Here is a 6,743-nt window from a genome sequence, read left to right on the forward strand (position 1 = left end):
AAGACCAATACTTTCATTTCGAACTACATAATTGTTAACAAAAGTGATTAAGTGAGTGAGTGAGGGGGTGTTAACTACACACTACCACTCTTTAGTTATCCGTTCTGGGTGTATTGCAGTACCAATAACGACTTGGTTTCCTACATTTCGACTTTTTTGAATCTCTCACTCTCCTTATTAATGTCTTAAATATCCAGGTAGTTATCCCTCAAAATGTGCATGTGAACTAACGAGCTCATTACAATATTTTACACGGATTGGAATTGTCATTAGTTTGCATAATTGCATATTGAATCGAAGTTTTCAGCGATGGTGATGATATTCTGATGTTAACAGTTATTTAATTTTTGTACCTTAAATCTGGTTTCATTCAACTTGATTGAGTAATTCAAGGATTCAGTAACCCTCTAGAGAGAGGCGTCTGAGAAACTAACCTAACTTGGCCTGACCATCTAGTTAAAAGGCAACAGCCATATGGCTAGGTCAAAGTACTATGCATCTTACGATGGTCAATCAGATGTTGCAGTAGAACATGTGAAATACAGGATGATTTGTTCATCACCAATCTCTTAATGAAACTCACTTGAGAACACCCCAGCTGATGCATAGGTATTTGATGATGTTGTCTGGTCTCTCACGCATCGCTTCAGAACGCACGGCGTACCTTTAGGTTGAAAGATTTTTCCATACCGAAAGCTGAAAATAAGTGTGAGATTATCACTATCGGAATCATACACGAAATTGATGAAAACTTACCGATAGAGCAGCCATAATGCACCCTAAGTTCGTTTCTTCCTGGGTACAACTATTTAGCAGTCACAGCAGATTCTGAATCAAATCGCAGCTGACAAATATGGATGGATGGATAAATAACATTACACCGAAGAACAGTTCCTTTCCGAAAGCTGAAAATTAACGTGAAAATGTTACGGATGTCACAGATGTTCGATAGCAAAAATGTAGACATACCTGGATTTCATTAATCTGTTGCTTCAAGGTCAGTACTTCGAAGGATAATTTCAAGAAATTTAGAATTCCAATGAAAAACATGAAATCGATGAAACGCAAACCAGAAAACAAACCCTAGAATGAAATCTCAAGTGCACTTTCGTTACGTCGTATGAGACGTTTTTTAAACAAAGAGTACTATTACAAAAAATACAAACACTAACATAAAATAGTCTCTACTTCTTTTTGTTCAGAATATTTGTTGTCTGGACAACATATTCAGATTTGAAATTTAAAAAATAAAGTTGTTTTTCAAACTTTTGCAGACGTTTTCTGTGAATTATTATTATGGTCATACGACGTAACGAAAGCGCAGGCGAGAAATGCAGAAAACGCAAACCAAAACAAAACAGATAAAATTGAGAGAGGATGTTCGCCATGGGCGTCGATATTGCTAAAATAAAATGGGTTTATCATTTTTTAACAGATGATGCTACATTTTGTTGAAAAATTCAAGTTTGTTTCAAATAAAGCAGTGTTCATAGAGAAATAATTAAATTTCAATTAATTGTAATTATTTTTTAAAATTATATTTTAAATCCGTTTGATTTCAAGGTGAATGACTGGTTTTTTTTAGAAACTCATCGTTTCGAAGTTTTAGAAGCTACGCAGTAAGACATGCTAACGGTCTTAGTTTCTTAATTTCTCACATCTCATTCTCAATATCACTGCAGTGCACCGCTTATTCGCCAACGCATTATGAGTTTGATTGGAAAAAAAATCCTCACATAACGTCGCGATTATGTACTCGATATGAAAAATTACCACCGGTTGAAATAAAAGTTTCCCCCAGCGTAGGCAAGTACTCTAAGTGATTGCGCATCCCCTCAACAAGATGAACTGTAAAAATATTGCGCGAGTTCTCCGGAAGTTTAAAAAAAAGCTGCCAAAGGTGAGTTTGTCAAAAAATTCTGCGATAGCAATCTTAATGCTCTACTTGATTTCTTCTTTCAGCCAAAACTGTTTAAAAGTTAAATATCGACCTAGCTTAAAAGCCGCTACCCTTGGAATTTAAAATAAAAACAAGAACAATTAAAGCTCAATGCAGGATTCTGTTGAAAAATTTGAATGAACGTCTATGTTTACCTTTTTCAATGAAAATCTATGTGAAGTTTTGTTCGGTCTTTCGCATGTGGATTAAGAACATGCTTGAAAGTTACCTTCATGTTAAATATTCGTTCACAAAACAGATGGGTTTAGCAAAAAAGTTATCGAATAAATTTTCCAACACATGTGGCCAGCGCAGGATTTCTACTTGGGTACATACATTGCTCTCTAGCACATCGTTTCAAAAATTCATTCCACCAATGCAGAATCTCGAAATTATTTAGGTCAATTGCAGTAGTACCACAGATCAAAGTACCTTCTAAGCAATCACTGATAAACATCTGCAACAACTAAAGTTCGGCTCACTTTAGAAACTTGATCGTCTCAACAGATCAAACTATCCACGGAGGGTTCTTCTGGTTGCTAAAAAATTAAGAATATTATTATAGTATTGTAACGAAATAGTTAATTATGTAAAAATTACCTGATAGGCAGAATTGCTGCAATAGGATATATCTCCAATGTCGGAAGTGTGTTCACTATGACTAGAGAATATGAGGGCAGCTGTTAAGTTGGCAGCAGAGCAATCGGCACACTAGACCCGAGTATTCCGACTGGCTTGGACAAAATATACGCTTCGTCTTGATTTACAGAAATGGTAAGCCTATAGTCCACGCAAGGCAAGACGCGCTGGTACTGCTCCGGTGTTTTTTCGGTCGGAAAAAGGAGTTTGTCCTTGCATCTGCCGTACTTCGTCGAGCTGTACGAAGACAAAAGAAAATGAAATTTTCGCTAAACAAAGTATTTTTTCACTTACTTTTACCGCTAAGTTGTTATAGGCCACGGTGCGATTGTTGCGGTGCTGTGTGTGGCCATTTACAAGTTTTCTGGTCAATTTTATACGGTTTTCTGGAAGCGTACGGGGCCACTTGCATTGTGTGCCACCACCTTAAAGCGGATCCGGATACGATGTCCGGGATGACATTCCACCAGAGCCCGTACCGTGTGGACATTTCCTTGGAAGCTTCGTTTTCATGGGTCGATGTTTTCTGTAGGGACGATAATGGCACATAATGGGTTAGAAAATTATGTAAATAAAACTTGATTATAACACGCCGGCGTGTTCGTAAATTGATTTTTTGGGTGATGCATCGATTTTTTTGGTAGATGTCAAATCACCTTCCAATGCTTTTACATGCAGTTTGTTTAATTTACGTACGCCAGCATCGATGGAAAAAATCACTTCGATAGAAAAATCAATTTAAGAACACGCCGTTAGAAATCAATAAATCAAACATACCTTGTTTGTCATCAAATTATCGCCGGACAATGGCTTCTTCTAAGCGCTCAAAGCATTTCTGAATTCAGAAACAGCGGAAATATACAAGCGAAAATAACTGCGACAAATTTCACACCAAACACGCGCCAAAACAAAACACGCCACCGGATTGCTGCGATTGAAAACTGCTCGTGTTTCGTTTTGTTCATCGCAGCACTGCAAAAAGTATCGTCTGTTTTCGAGCAATCGAGCAGGCGGATGGAAATCGAGCCGAAAACTGATCGAATTCTAACCGCTAGAATTCGAGTGCTGGCATCTCTGTTTTGCAATCGGCCCGATTGAGCAAACCTTCCTGACAGGGATACCGAATGACGCTCGGATGTGTGCGCGCCAAAATGCGCGAAGCTTAGTCGACCGTTGTCGACTCACTGTTGATGACAGTGTTGCCTGAGGTTCAGTTGGTCGGTCGATAGCTATGAATCATAATGAGTGTAGCAATGCTAATCATCGGCTACACACTATTGTTTCATTTGCAAAAATTAGGAGCACAAATGTGCTCAAATTTGACAATTTTTGAGCTGCAATATCTCTGATTTGTGCAAACCTAAAAATCTTAAATTTATTGCAATATGTAGCTTGAAATATGAGTATTCAATGCTGAAAAAATTGGAGATAGGTTTTTCTTTAAATTCGAGATTTATAATTTTGGAAAATCGCAATTTCTCATGATTTTTTATGAAATGTTATTAAATTTTAACCCTTTTTTATCAGAAACACAACCAGTACCAATACACAAGCCAACCATTATTCGTGGTTTGAATTGTTTTGAATTGTACAGCTTCTTATTTTAAAATGATCTGAAACATTTTATCATTTCTATAAACATTTGGAACAAAATTAACAGAATTCAATTGCTCTACGAAAATTCAACTTTCTTCAACAAATTTTCCGCAGCATCAGGCAGTGGTGGAATTTTTTTGACTCTCGGAACGCGATTGATCAATGAAATGAGGGGGATCAGAAGTACTTTTGAAGACATCTTCGATGTTTGCAACCCTACTGAATTTACGTGCATGATGTTCTCTGAAACGTCTTATCGATTTGTTGAAAATTTTGATCAGCCATATCTCAGCCATCTTATGACGTATTGCAATTCTTTTGTTCTGATTTAAAATATTGTGAGCAAAGCCTTCTTTGTATGTTTTTGACAAAATGTTTTTGTTGAGTTTATATGATTTAAAACTAGCTTGAATTTGGGACATTTTCCCATAACTGCTCTTAACATTCAAACCCGATCATCTCCGGGTGGGCTGGACCAAATTTTAAAATTCGAGTGACATTCGAATCTTTTTTTTTACTTATCAAAACAAATTTGTTTGATGTTGTGCAAAAATTTTGCAATGTACTTGAAATATTTAAAATAGCTACTAAAGTTATAGTCCAAAAGTTTGGGATCACCCCGCAGTATGGCGTAACGGCCAAAAGATTGGGATCAGTCTACTTAAACATGCATTTTAATTTCACGCGTATCTCTGTTATCAAACAACGTATTGTTTATCTGGTAAGCTAATTCGGTAGTTAATGAGTTGAACTTCCTTCATGGATATTTAGTTCAAATATTTTTGAAAACTTACTTCATTAGAATTTTAGCTGAAGTTTGATAATTTTCTGATAGTTTTCACTAAAAAGTCCGACCGTTAAAAAAACATGCATGTTTGTTTTGACCGTAACTTAGTTGTCTTAAAAGTTATTGGAGCTCGGTTGGGCTTTTGACTTTCACTTACTTATGAGACTGTAATTGAAAGAATAAATCCGAAATTCATATGATTTATGTTATCACAATTTTACAATCATTCAAAAACTTATATTCTAACCTTTGTTAACGTTCTGGTGATATAGTCATCTATGATAGCTTAGCTTAGCTTAGCTTAGCCTTCCAAATAAAGTGCTATTTATAAGATAAAAACTAAACAAATGTGTTTTTAAAAGTATGAAAAAAGGATTCGAAAGCAACTCGAATTTTAAAATTTGGTTCACCCCTGAGCCCTCGACATTTGTGGTCCTTCGAACCGGATCAAACGTCGAGGGCTCAGGGTAGCAGTGGGTGATTCCCGGACATTAAACGATGCGGACACCAACTCCAAATTGTCGGGTAAGTTCTTTAGCTTTCTTTTACGGTCAAATGATGACAACTCGCACTTGCAGTTCAAATAATCTATTTGCACAATTCACTAAACATTTATTTTGGACATTAAACGAACTTTAATAATTTATATTTGAGACCCTCAGAACCAAAGGTGTATAAGTGCAAAAATGATCGATTTTGAGTTAACTATGCCAACTTTTCATATTTCAAACTATATTGGTTGATAATTTCAAATTTTTTTGAATTTTGTTTTCATACTTTTATGTTCGAAAGAAAAAATCAAATTCTCGAAAAAACTATGGATAATGGGCAAATAGAACAACTTAAAAGCGTGTATTCTCAAAATGAGCTTTATACACTTATACTAGGGTTGCCATCCGTCCCGCAAAATGTTCCGCCGTCCCGCTTTTTTCTCAAAATGTCCCGTTTTTTTTCAAGGAAAACTTTAAAAAAAAAAATCACAGACTAACATTGTAAAAACTCAAACTTTATCCTTTTTATGATTAGGTCTTTTTTCTCAAAATAAGCAACACAACACAATATAAATCGAATAGGTAATTTTTCTCAAAATAAGCATCAAATTTGAAATGTATTTGTTAATAGGTTTTTACACGATATTCAATTGGCCGTTTACATGTAGAACTTGAATATTTCTCTCATATAATGTGTTAATCAAGGTTGTCGAAATCATAGATAAATCTTTAATTACAAAGAATTTTGAGCATATTTTCATCACAGAATCTTTGTCACAGAACACAGAATTTTAGAAATATTCACAGATTCCACAATATTTCAAAATTGCATACGGTTTTTTCAAATTAATTTTTTTACGTCGTTATACATTTTGAATTTTTAAGTATGAATAGAAAATCATGATAAAATTTGTAATGTTCTTTGATTTTTCTCAAGTAAAATTTTAATTACATTATTGAAAAAAGCGTCATAGAAAACAATCACAGAATTTTTGGATAAAATCTTAGAATGTCAGGTTTTTTCATCGTCAAAACACAGAATTTGTTTTGACAAACTTGGTGTTAATTTGCGAGAACCGTGAAAAATAACAGCACGGTCATTTTTTTTCAACCATTAATGACTTTTCTTGAACCATTTTTTGAGATTTCTGTTAGAACTGCCATAATTGTTGTTTTTCAACCGTAGTGTACGGTTCAATTTTAGGCATTTTATGAGTTCTATTGAAATAGTTGAAAAATGGTTAAATTTCAACCGTAAAACGTATGAAAACTGGCAGCCATCTTTGCGAAG

At 35.0% G+C, this 6,743-nt stretch overlaps 1 long non-coding RNA gene across 1 annotated transcript; it reads right to left on the reverse strand.

The window, feature by feature from the left end:
• Positions 1 to 1,945: 1,945 nt before the first annotated feature.
• On the reverse strand, positions 1,946 to 3,680 carry LOC129757130 (uncharacterized). The gene is made up of 4 exons (XR_008739626.1): positions 3,356 to 3,680; positions 2,873 to 3,104; positions 2,540 to 2,815; positions 1,946 to 2,478 (listed from the first exon to the last, which is right to left on the reverse strand). It is a non-coding gene; the product is annotated as an uncharacterized LOC129757130 (long non-coding RNA).
• Positions 3,681 to 6,743: the final 3,063 nt, after the last annotated feature.

This window comes from Uranotaenia lowii, chromosome 3 (assembly GCF_029784155.1).
Source record: "Uranotaenia lowii strain MFRU-FL chromosome 3, ASM2978415v1, whole genome shotgun sequence".
Classification (NCBI taxonomy): domain Eukaryota; kingdom Metazoa; phylum Arthropoda; class Insecta; order Diptera; family Culicidae; genus Uranotaenia; species Uranotaenia lowii.